This window comes from Fundulus heteroclitus, chromosome 19, assembly GCF_011125445.2.
Source record: "Fundulus heteroclitus isolate FHET01 chromosome 19, MU-UCD_Fhet_4.1, whole genome shotgun sequence".
NCBI lineage: Eukaryota > Metazoa > Chordata > Actinopteri > Cyprinodontiformes > Fundulidae > Fundulus > Fundulus heteroclitus.
In genome coordinates, this window is record NC_046379.1 from 11284471 (window position 1) to 11299939 (window position 15469).

The following is a 15469-nucleotide window of genomic DNA, read 5'->3' on the forward strand; positions in this document are numbered from 1 at the left end:
GTTCAAGTCTTGCAGAATAATCCCTTCAGCCTGATACTGCCATCATGCTTCACCCTGGGGGTGGTATGCTGAGGGTTATGTGAGGTGCTGTTTTCTGCCACACAAAGCACTTGGCATGTGGACCAAAAGGTTTTCTCTTTTTCCTAAAATTTCCCCAGATTTCCTGTATATTCTAAATGCATCGTGGCAAACATTTAATATGAACTTATTGCTTCCACTCTTCCACCAAGACCAGATTTAGTGAAGACAGGAAATGCTGTGTGGTTGCTAGAGGGGAGATGTGCCCTAGGTTGGAAACAAACGACCGGAGATGACAGTGTATTTGTCCAGTTTAACATTGGTCTGACACATATTGCAAACAGTCAATCACAACACGAAAGTTGAAATCAGCACCTCTCTGATAGCGTTCTTTTTTTTTCTCCACTGTACAGTAAGACTATAACACAATGGTCGCACTTGTGACATCGACGGCGCATTATTTGTCGCAGACTGTGATGCACTGGACCCTAAAAGTCTGACTTGTCACGTACACATGCAGGCTCAAAAACTGAGTTTTTAGAAATCTCCACTTTAGCTGGAGTTTTAACAAGCATTCGTTTTTAAAGATGTAAAACGGAGTTTACTTGTGGATGAAATGCCTAACCGCATCAAAATGTATTAGTTTTTTCAGGTATCCGGCTACGTGTGGACTAGGCCAAAATGACACATGTGTGAACTCTTATTAGACTCTTATCAGCTGAACAACCATTACTCTTCGGTGAGCAACTGTGACATCCATTTGCTGTCAGATGTATGCCGTTTTAAATGTGTTTATTTTGGAGACATCTACTCTGGAGGATTTAGGTGGTCTTGGAGGCAATTAAAAGTTTCTATTTTAAGACTTTGACTAAACAGCAGTATAATTTTAACAGCAGCGTAGTTGCATGATTTCCTATTTGGTCTCACAGTAAAATGAAGTCATTATTTGTGTTTCGCAACCTTTTTTCCTGTTGAACTTGAGCAATGTCAGTACAAATGCAATAAGATAATTTTCCTGCACTGCGCCTTGTTAAACAGCACTTTGTGGGGCTGAGACAGAGAGGCCTTTCTTTTAAGTCCCCTAACAAAAATGTCCCCTACCTAATATGTGAAATGTAGTAAAATCGAGTGTTACCAAACAGATAATCACAGCCTGGCGTGAGGCTAACATAAATTCTCTATGTAAGTGTTGGGATGAGGCAGTTCCTATCAGCTGTGAATTAAAATAGAAGGATGGGAGAGTAGCAACAGTGTAATTAACGGCATTGAAGTACAGAAAGGGGGTTGAGTGAATAGTTTGTGTGCTTGCTGTCTATAATTTAGCCTCTCCACTTCAAGGGGGAAGGGAATCAGCCAGGGGTGGACCAGCAAACACTTTAAAACTAGCTATTACTTCACTCTCGAATCAGAGAGACTTGAGAGCAAACAAATCAGTGTAAGCCCCCAGTGTTGCTGGAGTGGCACACGCATGTAGCCTGCACAGACTGACTGTGACTGCTCCACTGGACCGATGGCCCATCATCCACAGCAGCCGCTACAGAGTAGAGGAGCGAAATGATTGTTGTTCAGTCATAAAACGCAGACAACAAGAGCAGAATAAATTAAACGTTAATTATAACATTGGGATTTTGATTGTATGAAGTCAGAGGCCGGATATGGGATGTTAAAGTGTGCTGAACCACTGGATGCCCCTAGCCTGCATCAGTCATGCTGCAGGCTAGGGGCATCCAGTGAACATACACAAGATGAACACTAGAGAGCCATGCTATCTGCATGTGTACCCATCAATGATAAGTAGCTTTAGGCAAATCAAACTTTGGGCATTAGATAATACAAATATATTAAGGCATGACCTCACTGTTCTGACTGGAAACAACTAACTGATCAGAAATTGAGTTTTAGTCTAATCACCGGGACTATACAGTGGCTCGCAAAGGTTATTCACACGTTGTTTTGCTGGTTTTACCTTGCCTGCATGCTGAATTCTCGCGGTATTCGTGCATTTGCAATCAAGAATCCATCTTGTCCCGCTCCCGTCTCAACCGTTCGAGACCAACCCAAAACGGGTCAACCAATCACGTTGCAGTATTATGATTTAAGGCGGTGCATACAGCTATGTACGTAAGCAAGATGTACTGAGCCCACAGCCAAACAGCCAAACCAAAATAAACATGGCAGCGCAGGAGGACGCACGCGTAGCTGCTTCTATCACATGTGTCAGAATCCATGATTGTCAGGAATGTCAGTATCCAAATAAGCGCGCCTTGATCAGCTTTACTTGTGGTTTCTCATGGCACCTGCTGCTTAAGACATTGTCATTTGATACCGTAATTGGCTAAAACCAACCTTTGGTAGGTGGGTACTAGGTGTCATTTCACATAATCAGCTCAGAATGTTTTACCTAATGTCCTTCCTTTCCCCAAACGGATTCGACATGAGCGGACCGAGATTGATAATGTGCAGAATGGCTTGCCAGGTTAGTGTAGGTCTATCGCATGACATTACAATAGTATGTGATTGTAATCTGACACGTGAAAAACTTTAAGGTTTATTAAAAAAAACTTTTGCAAACCGCCTAAAATCCCCTTTTGAATATTTTGTTAATATCTGCACCATGCTTGAAGGCAGTTACAATGTTTGTCTGTGAAAGGAAAGCAGTATTAGGCTCAGCAAACGTGTCCCATTAGCACATTAGCTTACTCAAAGTAGATGCTCTTGAATAGTGGCTGCTTCATGCATGGTGTTGTTTTATAACTATAACAAGACTTTCTTAAAGCCATGCAGTAACATCTCTACAACAAGTTTACAGGGAAGGTTCCACACTTATGCATTCTTGTGTGCTGCTCCGCCTGGAACACAAACAGACAAAGATCACAGGCTGCACTGCATGTGTGAATACCGCGATAGGAAGTAAGAGCAAAGTCATAAATATCCAAGAGTGTCATCAATAAAGAATTTCTGCAAGAAGATGCAAAGTTTGATAACCCACAAAGACAACCTGTCCCAGCAAGGCCTTCTGCCAGAGTGAAGAAATCATATTCATTTCTGCAAAAACAGAATGAAGTCTCAAGTGCGAGATTTTTTGAGGCAGACAGTAAAAGTTAGCATGCAGGATAGTTTGAAATATATGTTCTGCACAAGGACATGAAAGGGTAAATGGAAAAATAAGTATGAGTTCTTATTAGGTTACAGTTAGAATACATACCAACAAAAACTTTCTTCGAGGGCATCCCTGAATACAAGCGCATGCCACACTTTTCAGATTTTTTTAATTTATTTTTTTGACAAGAGAATGTAGAAAACCATGCAACCACTTGATCAGCTCCATTACATGAAAATAAAATACATTTCACAAACCCTAGAGTGACATTTACTATCACACAATGAAGTCACTAAATTTATAGATCAAGTCCAAAACGTGGCTGTTTGGTATTTCATAGTTTGTGGGAAAGTGATCTTATGGAAGTCGAGGTGGTTAGACCAAACAGATTAAAGAAGGCAGGGCCTCCCCGCAAGTAAATATACGAAACCGGAGCTCCACCGCAGCAGCACCGGCACCACTGACCACAAGCTGTTTACGCCGTCCGCAGAGGATGTAATCAAATCTGTCATAAGCTGCTCTGCACGTGCCCTGTAGTTCATTTTCATCAATCACGCTGATCTCCTGATCGATCAGCAGCTGCTTGGCCCACACAGATATCTCTGCAGCAATCAGGACGAAGCACATAAATTCATTAGATTACACTGATTGATGATGGGGGAATGTTTCCACTGTGCAGCTTCAGTACAGACCAGCATATGCTGCTCGGGAAGAACATAAGCTGCAAAGCAATGAGATGGAAACTGCCAGAATTGAAGCGAAAGCTTGATAAATATGCCCTCACACTGGGCAAACCCTTCCTCTGTGGTCGCCAGACATTAAATGTGTGCTCAGTAAACAAGATTTGCAAGCACCTTTGGGCTTGCAAGGTAATAAGGTAAGGTTCTTGCCAGGTAGGCATTTTAATAATGGTGGAAGAGACAAAGGAAGACCTTCTTATTATCATCTGGGTGGAAAGTCTCACGGGTATTTGTAATGCCTCTGGAGAGCACTGATCGTCTGTCTTCGCTTACAGCCGACTGGTTTTTCACATATGAAGGCTCGGGTTTTCCACAGTTATCGCTTCTGTGCGTGAGAAATAACAACGTGCTCCTAATTCACCGTTCTCAAGCTGGGAAACCCGGAGGTGTGAGCCCAAAATCCGACTACAAGAACGGCTTTGCAAAGTCACACACGTAAACAGTTTCCAGGCATCGATTCTGGCACGTGTCCAGAGCAGAGCCGAGTTCACTTCCAGTCCAATTATAAACGGTCGGGCCGCGGAGTTAATCAATTCATACAGAGCCGAATAAGTCAGCTAGTGTTGCGTAACTGCGGTGCCCTGCTCAATCACGACATGTCAGGAAGCCGTACTGCAAACCTTGCACAGCACGTCGCTGCTGGCTGGTGGTGCGCGCCACGACCAGCCCTGTGACTGTGGTTTGCAATGCCCTCAAACCAGTCCAGTCTCATTTAAAGCAGCAGATACAGCAAGTTTAATTGTGCTTGTACCCCCACTCAAATCCCCCCAAAAATACATTAACTAGCAATGAAGTAGTTGTGTTCTGATTTGGATTTAATCAGGACTCTGCTACCTCATAGGCTTCATGGGTTTTTTTTCCCAGCCCCTCCTTTGCACGGTGTTTCTCTGGTTACTGTTGCTGCTGTTTCACACCTGATTTAGTGCCTGCTGCAAATGAGGCAAAGAGAAAGACATACTGCAGAAATGGGCAAAATGCATGCAGGTGCAGGTTGCCTTTTTTAATGGCAGCTAGCAGCCGACGGTGACTCCCATCTAATCAGCATTCAAGTCAAGCGCGAGAGCCATGTAAACACTGGCACGACTCTACCTCACCTCCTCCCAGCAACAGTGGTGATAAGAGCTGAACTAAGCAGCAGTTCTGTGGAAAGATCCCTGAAAACAAAACCCATAAGAGGAATTTCAGCAATGCGCGCCGTGCGGTTGGTTACACTTGGGCTTCTTGTGAAGGAAAAGCGAGGCTGGGTATGAAGGAGCTGATCAATGAAACACAAAGGCAACAGACAGCAAGAGAGGAAAAGCTGGAACGGCAGCCCCCGTTTGTTATGAACCGACTCAGTCTGCCCTTTTCACCTGAAGCAACATGGAAAACAAGGGACTGTGGCGCAACTCTGCAGTCGTACACCAGTGTTGCACATTGCATGCGGCACCTTGCAACAGTATTCACGTTCTGCTGCAAACATTTTCCCATTTTGCGGCGCTGCAACCACAGACCAGCATAAACACGATTGTGAAGCAGAAGGAAAAGGACAAACACTTTTCAACAACCCTTACAAAAATAAAAAAAATAAAATGTATGGCACAAATTTGTGTTTATAGCTCTAAAGAAAACCAGTGCCACCAACTGCCCTCAGAACTCCTGATTTGTAAATAGTATCCGTCGTGTGGATCAATTGATCTCAGTACAGAAGTGTTTTGTGAAGGCCTCAGGCGTTTGTTAGAAAACATTAGTCCAGTGGCCTAAGCAGTAGCCTACTGGTCAGATGTTGGCAACATTAAACTTTTCGGTACGCATGGTGAAAAACTAACACTGCACATGACCCTGAACGCATCATCTCCACGGTAACACATGGTGTTGGGAGCATCATGCTGTGGGGATGCTTTTCTTCAGCAGGGACAGAAAAGCTGTTCAGAGTGGATGGACTTAATGGATGGACTTAAACACACAACAATGTTTGAGCTAGATAATGTAAAACCTTGATAGAAGCCAGATGCATGATGGTAGCTTTTGTCACATTGCATTGTACAATGGAGCATGTTGTTCTCTGCTACAACTTTTTTTTCCCATACAGCAGAATTCTATCGGAAAGGTCTGTCCAACAATGAATGGACGTGAAGGATCGGGTCTTACTGCTCTTAACATCCCATAATTACACACGGTCAACCAGGCTTTATAGAGGCTAAAAGTGACGCAAACGAATCGGCCAAGTTTCGTCTTTAAAACATACAACCAAAGGTAAAAAGGAATGCTCTAGATCAAAGAATCCAAAAAAGATTCAAAAATAAAACATCTGGACTTCTATTCTGAAGCTGAAAAGAAGTCCAGCTTCTATTCAGCTGGACTTCTGAATTGAAGCTGGACTTTTATTCAGAATAGAAGGAAGCTTTCTCAATTCAAAATGTGAATTGAGAAAGCTTCCTGGATGGGAAGCAAAACGTCTTCAGCTTCAGAATAGAAGTCCAGTTGTTTTGTTTTTTAACCTTTTTTGGATTGATCATGAGCTGGATGACTCAGAATGTTCACCAACATTTAGATCAAAGAATATCCGTGTGATAGAATGGAATTCAATCCGGACAAATTCAATTTTACTGTAGCAAGTCTTAAAAATTGATGTTTATCAATGTTCTCCATTAAATAGGACAAAAAAGGAGCTATTTGGGAAAGAAGAATTGGCAAGAATTTCATCGCAAGCTGGTAACCAAAAGGTTCGCAGCTGTAAGTGCAGCAAAAATGTATTCTCCAAGTCACGGACAAAAGCGGGTGCAATTTTTATTTGCATTTCTAAAACGTTTTGAAAACCATGCATCATTTTATTCACACTTCACTATATTGAACTACTTTGTAGTTGCCTGTCACATAAAACCACGATAAAACACATTACGGCGTGTGTAACGTGAAAAAGTGCGAGTGGTATGAGAACTTTCGCAAGGCCCTCTATATACCACACTAATTAACATAAATTCAAGGCTAATCAGGTTTTCCCAGAATAACTTAGGCAATCAAGATGAGTAAAGAGACACTCCACATGGAACATTTCCCTGCACCCTACTCACTAAACCTGACACACGTATTTGTTTAAGCAGCCATTTCAATCTTGCCGAGGGAACGTTTGCTTTAACATGGTCTGAATCTTCCCGCTGAGATTTATCGAGAGCAAAGCGGGCTGGAAATTAATTCCCCTCGTTCCAAGGCAAAGGATTGTGGAGTTCTGGAGCAATCTGATGCAGGATTATTCCCGTTTTAGTACAGGAAAGTAAGCCTCCCTCTCTTTTGATCAGCGCATTCCTAGAGCTCGACTTTTAAATATCATAAGAGACAGCCTCACGCCGTGTGCTGCTGTGCTCCCATCCCAGGTTTATTACACAACACATAATAGAAGTTGCTTCTGGAAGTAAAAAAAAGTGTTGCCAACACGAACAGGGAAGTAGAAAAGTTGAGCAGACCTGCTTATGTGTGGAGATAGCGGCCGCCTGCAGGAAAGAGGGGAGGGCAGCAGCAAAAATCGACCCCCTCCGCTCTGCGTTTTTTTTTTTTTTTTGTATTTTGGAATTATTTTCCGAAGCTGCCCGCACAGGCTCAGCGTGAGGCGTGGGCTTGCAGCTCGGCCCGATGTTTTGATTCTCCTCAAAGAGGAGTTCTGTAATCCCCTTCCAGAGAAAGTGAACGGGCCAAGAAGGGGAGACGGCGAAGCAACTGGCAGACGTGTCGAGACAATGCCGAGCACGTCGTTGCAGCGCGGCAGCAGGGATAGCCTGCAGCAACACATCGTCACCGTCATCATCATCATCATCATCGCAATGCCAGTTTTCATTGTGGAACGCTTTTCGTTGAAAGACAGCTCTTATTATTCCGATCAGCTCCTCGTCCTGTTGCTGAATCTGTGTCCCGCGTCGTACTATTTTCAGCCCCTGTGAGGTTTGAAGGGAGGAAAGCGGGGGTGAATTTCTCAGCGTCTGATCTCTTCCTCACTGTGGGTTCTGGTTGGGGCTGGGAATCTGGAGGCAGGATGAGGGGAACCAGTTGCACAGCGTTGTTTTTTTTTTATTTCTTTTTTGGGTTCAACAACATATAAAGTAACAGACCACCAAACGAAGACGCGGGGGAACGAAATCATGGTGAACAGCAGCTGTCTGTACCTGTATCACTGTTCAAACAGCCCCACTCAGTATCTCCCCCGGAGATAATTATAAGGTCTGAAACGATGGAGGATTTTGGCGAGGTTGCGTTTCCCAAAGCGGTGTGGCAGGTGGGGGTGACGAGTACGGGGGAATTTTCCTTTGTCTGTTTGCTTTAACTTCACGGCAGGGCCCTAAAAAAAAAAAAAAAAAAAAAGGGATTACATCATCACCATTGTAGGCCCCCCTGAGCCCTCCGCTTTCCCTCATCAGCAAACGTACAGTGGATGATCCGACCCAGACAAAGACCAAGCCTTCCACAACAGTTTAGCGGACAGGAAATGAGGACCCAGAGTCACACCTCGTTACGGTCAAACTCATCGGCCCACACAGCCACCAGTAAAAAGACACCCAAAAAAAAAAAACACATCAAGTCATTTGACCTCTGACTACAAGCTGACTAACATCAGACGGAGCTTCCCCTTTTTACATAAAATAGAGCAGTGTTCTTCAAACTGTTTCAAAACCTTACGTCAAAATTCAGAAATGAGTGACTAGTTGTCATCGGATATATGAAGAAATCTGTCTTGGAGATGTTTGTTTTCTGCCAGGGTTCTCATCACGCTGGGCGGGTAACCGGTATCAAGGCATAACTAGGTGTTTAAAAGTTTTACATTGAACAGCATTCCTCCTCCTGTGCCTCATGCTGTGCATTGAAGGTCAGCTGTCTGAAAAATGGCCAGACCTTTTTCTACCAGAGACAACTATTTAGCAAACTATTATAGTGGAAATAGTTCTGGTTGTGAAAAACACGGACAGTTGTGGAGTGGAAACTAAAGTAGTGTCAGTCTTATTAGAAAAACACTGTAGAAAACTACCATCACCGACCACTTTATTAGCTACAGCTGTTTAAATCACCCAATCGCATGGCAGCAATTCAACGCCTTTAAAAAATCAAGAAGTGGTGAAGACGAATTTGAATATGGCATGGTTGCTGGTACCAGAGCGACTATTTCAGAAACCGCTGATCCACTGGGGATTTTTTACTCCCAACCGTCTCTGGAGTTTACAAAATACCGTCCAAAGAAAAACAAAATATCCAGAGTTGCAGTCGTGTGGAAGAAATCAGCTTGATGATGTCAGAGGTCAAATGAGAACAGGAAACTGAGGCTTCAATTCACATAGACTCATCAAAAAGGGACACTGACATATTGAGAAAGTGTTGCCTCATCTGATGGGTCTCCGTTTCGGCGGCGGCGTTCAGTTAGTGGTGTTATCAGGTTTGGACAACATGAAAGTCTGAATAGATCGTACCTTGTCATAATGTTTTAGGCTGATGCTGGTAATGGTATAGGGGACAATTTCTTCGCAACTTCTTGGGCTCCTTAGTACCAAGTGAGTATTCATTAAATGCTGAGTATTGCTGTTGACCTTGTTCATCCCTTTAGTCCACAGCAGCCGTCTTCTGATGGTGACTTCCAGCAGAATAATGCATCAGGTCACAAAGCTCAGAGCATCTCAAACTAGCTTCTTGAACATGACACAGTACTTCAATGGCCTCCAAATCACCAGACCTCAATCCAAATGGGCGTTACCAAGACTTAAACCAAGGTGAATCTGCTGACTGTGCAGCACCTGCAGGATGCCAGTGTGTTGTTGATACAGGGGAAACTCTCAGAGGAATATTTCCAACACCTTCTATGCTTCAGACTATTACAAACACAAACAAGGCTGAACCCGTTACTAACCAGATGCAGCCAAACTAATACACAAACTAATATAGAGTAGGCCTACATCCGTAATTTCCTTGTGCTGTTTTTTTTAACATGCAATGACAATAAATTCACATTCTGATAATATGTTTAATAACTTAAAAACTACTATTGAAAATTGTAGCCGTTTTTTTCTCTATTTTTGCTTAAGTCTTAGTATTGAAATCAAAGCGACATAAATGTTATTGATAGCATTACTACAGCGGTAAAGATCAACAGAGGTGCATTTCAATAAATAAAAATATCATCAAAAAGTCTATTTATTTCAGCAGTTTGATTCAAAAACTGAAAACTCATACATGGGTTCAATAAACAGAATGAAACATTTGAAGCATTTATTTATGGTAGTTTTCATGCCTATGGCTTATAGCTAAAAATAAGATCTAGTTTAATAATATTTTAAATTTTAGGAAAAGTGTGATGACAATTGTTCCGCAGACAAAAATGAAGTGAGGGTAAATGATAAATGGCCACTGCTAAACAAAAAATTGAGTGGAAGGAAAAAGGGAAAAATAAACTGCGTGTAATTTCACTTTTTGAATTGAACTACTGAAATAATTCAACTTTTTAATTATATTATACTATAATTAGCAACAATTGTTGCTATTCTGTTGTAGGTAAAAGTAAAAGGCGGCTGTCGCTTGATGGTTGAGTAGTTGTCTTGCAGTCAGAAGGTTGTAGGTTCGATTCCAGCTTCCCTTTATCACATATTGATGCACCCCTGGCCATGCACCTAATCCCAAATTGCCTACTGAGCTGTGTATCGGTGTATGATTGGGTGAATGTGGCTCTAGCGTATAGCACCTTGAAAGGTCAGTATGACTGGAAAAGTGCTATTTAAGTTCAGTCCATTTACCATTTAGTTAGATCTTGTGAACATTTTTATTCAAATTTGTCCAAAAAAATGAAAAAATACTGCGACAGTGGTGTTCACAGAGAATCTGACACTGGTCCATTCCTAGAAAAGATTTATTTTCATGGTCTTTCAGTGTGATGGAGGGTTCAAGGCCAACAGCAACCTGTGAGGCTGGAGTGCACCTTTCCAGGATGACTCAATAAAGTTTTTAAACCAAAAAGCAACATATACCAAGAAAAAGGGCATTCAGAGAAATGTCTCAACGAATACTTTGAATATGTGCAAGGATGAATACAAAGCATGCCCCAATGGGAAAGGAAATGTAAACAGTAAATGTAAACAGCTGCAGCCCATGCATTTATAAGTGGCAAATTATGAAGCAGCACAAAGCTCCTCTTCATGTTCCCTTTCATCTCTGCTCAAGCTATTCCCTCCGAGCCGATACGCGGGAGACAATGAAAACATAAGCTCAACTTGGTAACAGGAAACTGCTGTGAATATGTGTTGCACAGACCCAAGAGGGAATGATAACATTTGCGGAGTAAACAGTGACCAAAAAAAGTAGAACTGCACCAATTAATTAACGAGATACCTGCCCGATTTTCCCTACACTGCCTCTGATCCGTCATCAGAAAGCCAAAACATGGGAAACTATTTTTTTTTTCCTATTCAAAGAAGTCATCAAAACTAACTGTAACCACACTTTTCAGTCAATACACAAATTAACCTACGGTGTGTACTTTGGTGCATTTAACAAAGATCAGAAAAAGATTGAAGCATTAATGGAGATAATATTCTAATTTCTTTATTTTCTGTGAAGAATCTTCAGCGCATTATTTTTCTACTAGCTGTCATAGACCTGAATGTTCCCACTGTGGGACAATAAAGGATCCTCCTCCTTCTAGTCTAAAAATCAGAATCAGCAAAAATGAGAAGCAGAAAATGGTATCAGCTGGAGAAAAAAAACACTGATCGGTGCAACTCCAAAAGAAAAGAAAAACACAACACTATTCTTAGCAAGGGCAATTTATGCAGACAGAAATCATGAAAGCAGATATTTTTAGCCCCCACAAAGAGCAAAATCTGCTCTAAAATCCCTTTTAGACCGATATGTGCTTTTTTATCCTGCTGTTACTGAAATTAGTCTCAGAATCTCAAATGAGCCATTATAGGGCCATGCAGCAAAACAGAGGGAGCTTTTCTTTTCCCTGAACACAATAAATCTGCTGCATTTGCCTTAGATTTATCCTCTGCAGGAAAGAATCCCATCAAAAGTAAAAGGAGCAGCCTAGTGTGAGATTAGACTCAGCAGTAAAGATGGCAGAGGAGCTCTGTGATCAGTCATGCCCGCCACTGCAGGTCAGCTAAGCCTATGGGGAATGCGAGAAGTCCTTGATCGTAGCGGAGAGCTAAAGTCCAAGGCTTCCCCTTTTTTTCCCACCTGACAAAGGCCAAGGTAAACAACAAGATTAGTTCTTGTATCTAATTTAAAAACTAATATGGATAAAGCACTATGATTTTTGTGTTTATCTGCTAGTGCTCTGTTAACAAATGCTATTCTTGCATTTCTCTTCCGCTCTCAAACCCAAATGAACACTGTTCCTTTAGAATGTATTGTGTCTGAAACAGTAAGAAAAAAAAAAAAAAAAAAAATATATATATATATATATATATATATATATATATATATACATTTCCAATCTTGAGCTCTAAAAAATAATTTTATAGATAAATGAGCTATACGTGCATGTATTTCTGACTTAACTGAATAAATATCAAATGAAATCAAAAAGAAAACATAAAATAAAAGTTAAATAGTCTTTTCAGCAAGCTCCACTTGGACAAAAACTTAAGCGTCATTAGCCCGCCAGTCAGCAGACATCTTTTCTTACAAGATGCAAAAGACTGGGGGTGCTACTCACCGCACACTTCAACAAAAAGAAAAACATTTTTCGACACTGCAATATGTTCTTTCGGTACCACTTTACAAGGCTCCCCTTATAGATGGCTAATAAATAGTTCATAGATGTGTTGTTAATTAATGATATAAACACTGTATAACTCATTCATAAGTGTTTAACGTGTCTTAATGGCGTACCGCGCACGTGACGTCACCGACTCAAGAGCAACGCCCCTTTTGCCGCTTAGGTAGGGCATACAGGAGAGAACGCCCGTAGCAACCAGCTATTACACGCGCAACAGAAACAGCGATATAAACGACTTTACAGCCGTTAAACTTTCCCAAGACGATGTCCCAGGCACACGGATTACTGGTCGAACTGTGGAAGAACACACCAACCTTCAGCTCAAACGATGGCTTGAGTGTCGAGGGCTTAAAAAGACCGGAAAACGGGCCGAGTTGATCGAACGGTAAGCTTTGTTTTTGTTTTTTTCCTGCGCGGCGTTCATGGCGTCATCGGACGTTTTTTTGTTTGTAATCACCGTCCAGGGATCGGTATATGTTTAATGTTTGTCTTATTTGAAATGTTTTTGAGTAGGCTATCCTGGTAGCAGGGTATCAAGTTAGCGCCTGCTACCATGATAGCCTATATGCTATCATGGTAGCAGGCGCTTCATTATTAACATGTCGGCCACCAAAATACTCTTACCTGTTCACTACTTGATGTCGCTGGAATTGGGTCAGGATGTTCTTCGGTTGGGCCCTTTCCTCCGACAAAAAGCTTGCTACATATGTAGGCCGACCGCACCGGTGTACCCAGCGCACACATTTCTCCTTGGCAGTCTTGAAGAAAACATCCTTCATATGCGGCCGATCAGCGTACCTCGAGTCGCTGTTGCACATTCCATAGCAACAATGTTTAAAAACCATGGTCTTAGATTTGGAAAAAGCAGTCGTATACCGAGTAAAACCAAGGGTAACGCACGTCTCTTTTACAGCGAAACAGCGGCGGACTATGCAAGCTTGTCCTACTGCGTACCACGTGATGTGACGTCATCGTGACGTTACGTTTCTAAAAATAGCTCGCTCGCGGTACGCCATTAAGGGTGAGCAAGAGACAAAATGACCGGTTTGTGCTAGCAGGGTATTAACTTATTCTGAAATGTTTCATATAAGCAACTTTAGACAAAATATATAGTTGAACAGACTAGGCTCACTATTTGGCAAAAAACTGGTTAGTCTTGTCTCTTGTTCGCCCTTAATTAATGCATAATAAACACCTAGGAACAAGCTATAAAGTGTTTTCAGATTAATAAATAACATATTTATAAACTATTTATTAGCTATTTTTAAGGAGAGCCTTACTGTAAAGTGGTGCCCTTTTTTTGTACTAATGGCGCCCACCCAGCCTATGTCGCCCTGGGCGGAGCGCCACATCGCCAATTTCCGATATCACTTTGCACTAAACTTTGCAAGGCTCTATCAAACCCCATTTTAAAAGCAGATTTGGCTTAGTGACCACGCAGAGCCTCGGGATTCCCACCCTCTCACATTACCTGCATTCGTCTATGCCGGCTTCAAATGCATAAGATGTTGTCATCTAACGGAACATTCAGTGACTTCCAGTCTGCCTGGCGTTCAGGCACACAGGGAGCTGGACATGGCTGGGGGACAACTCAGGGTTAAACAGATGTGGACGAAAGGAAATCACCTGGTGCCCGTGGGGTAAGTCACGCGAAAATAACTGGGGTGGTGACACATTCATTTGTTTACATTACATCCGGTGTAGCATGCAAAACACCACCTGTGTTTGACAAACAGCCTCCTTCGAATGCACCAGGGATTCGGGAATTTTGACAACAGCAGTGATAAGGACGAGTCCCCCACCACCGTTAGTTAAGAAATAATACACCACTGGCACTGATTGCGCACTGGAAAAAAAACATAAATATGTGCCTTGCTCTCTAACGCAGACAACCAGATGTTAGTGCGCTCGCACGTGACCAGCGCCACATTCCCGACTCACCTTTCCTCCTTTTCGGATGTCACAGAACACGGTTTTCCTCCTTTTGTCTCAACTCGTAAGGTGCTGCCGTTTTAGTCACACACACACAGAAAAAAAAAACTAAGCGGCAGCTCCCTCCTCGCCTTCACAAGAAACGTTTTGGCTCCGGGTTCAGTCCCCCCCAACAACAACAATGTCCCTCCGTCTTCTTCCGAAAGGCAACTTGGAAGTTTGATAGAAAGTTACTGCTTTGCCTCGCTGCGGTATGCAGCTGCTGGAGGGATGAGATCATTCAGGCTCTGCCTCCCCTCACCTCCCTCTATGCCCGGGGAGTCTCGCGAGAAAGTACGGTGGTGGGGAAAGCAAAGCGTTGCCGTGGCAACATTGCTCACCTGTGGAGGGTGGACAAAAACAAAGACATTTGAACCAAAGAGCTCTCACTCTGCCATGGGAAAACCAATTGAATATTCAGGCCTTAACTCAGAAATGTTTACATGGAGGTGCTTTAGACGAAATAGATTTAACTGCAGGTAAATAACATATAATTTATATATATATATATATATATATATATATATATATATATATATATATATATATATGCAAAACCCTGTTGGTTTTTAGAGTCCTGAAACTTTTACTAGATGGGAGTGGGGAAAGAAAGATGTGTGCGGGGTGAACAGAGTCTGTTGCATCAGCACTGGCTTTCTATTGGAGTCTGCATGTTTAAATGACCATCAGAGAGGGCCGCTGCGTTCCAATAACACGTTCCGCTTACCTCACCACCTGCTGCAGGTTCTTCCTGTTCTGCTGAGAGCGGCTGGAGAATGACATTATGCACAGTTAGGCTCTCTATCACTGACCTGTAAAAGTTCGAGACCAGCTGGTGAGGGGGGTTCGTGGTGGATTCTGTGATAGTAACCTGGCCAGGTCCTGCTGAGGCAACGCATTCCCAAACCATGA

General features: G+C 42.5%; 1 protein-coding gene across 2 annotated transcripts in view; it reads right to left on the reverse strand.

Moving 5' to 3' along the window:
• Positions 1-14694, reverse strand: part of LOC118567082 (signal-induced proliferation-associated 1-like protein 1) — a 53595-nt gene extending 38901 nt beyond the window's left edge. The window contains exons 1-2 of one of the 2 annotated variants that reach the window (XM_036151171.1): positions 14528-14694; positions 7995-8167 (exon numbers count right to left, since the gene is read on the reverse strand). The gene's annotated coding sequence lies outside the window, so the exon portion shown is untranslated. The remainder of the gene's footprint in view (positions 1-7994; positions 8168-14527) is intronic. The other variant, XM_036151170.1, reaches the window with a different exon arrangement.
• Between the last annotated feature and the right edge of the window lie 775 nt (positions 14695-15469).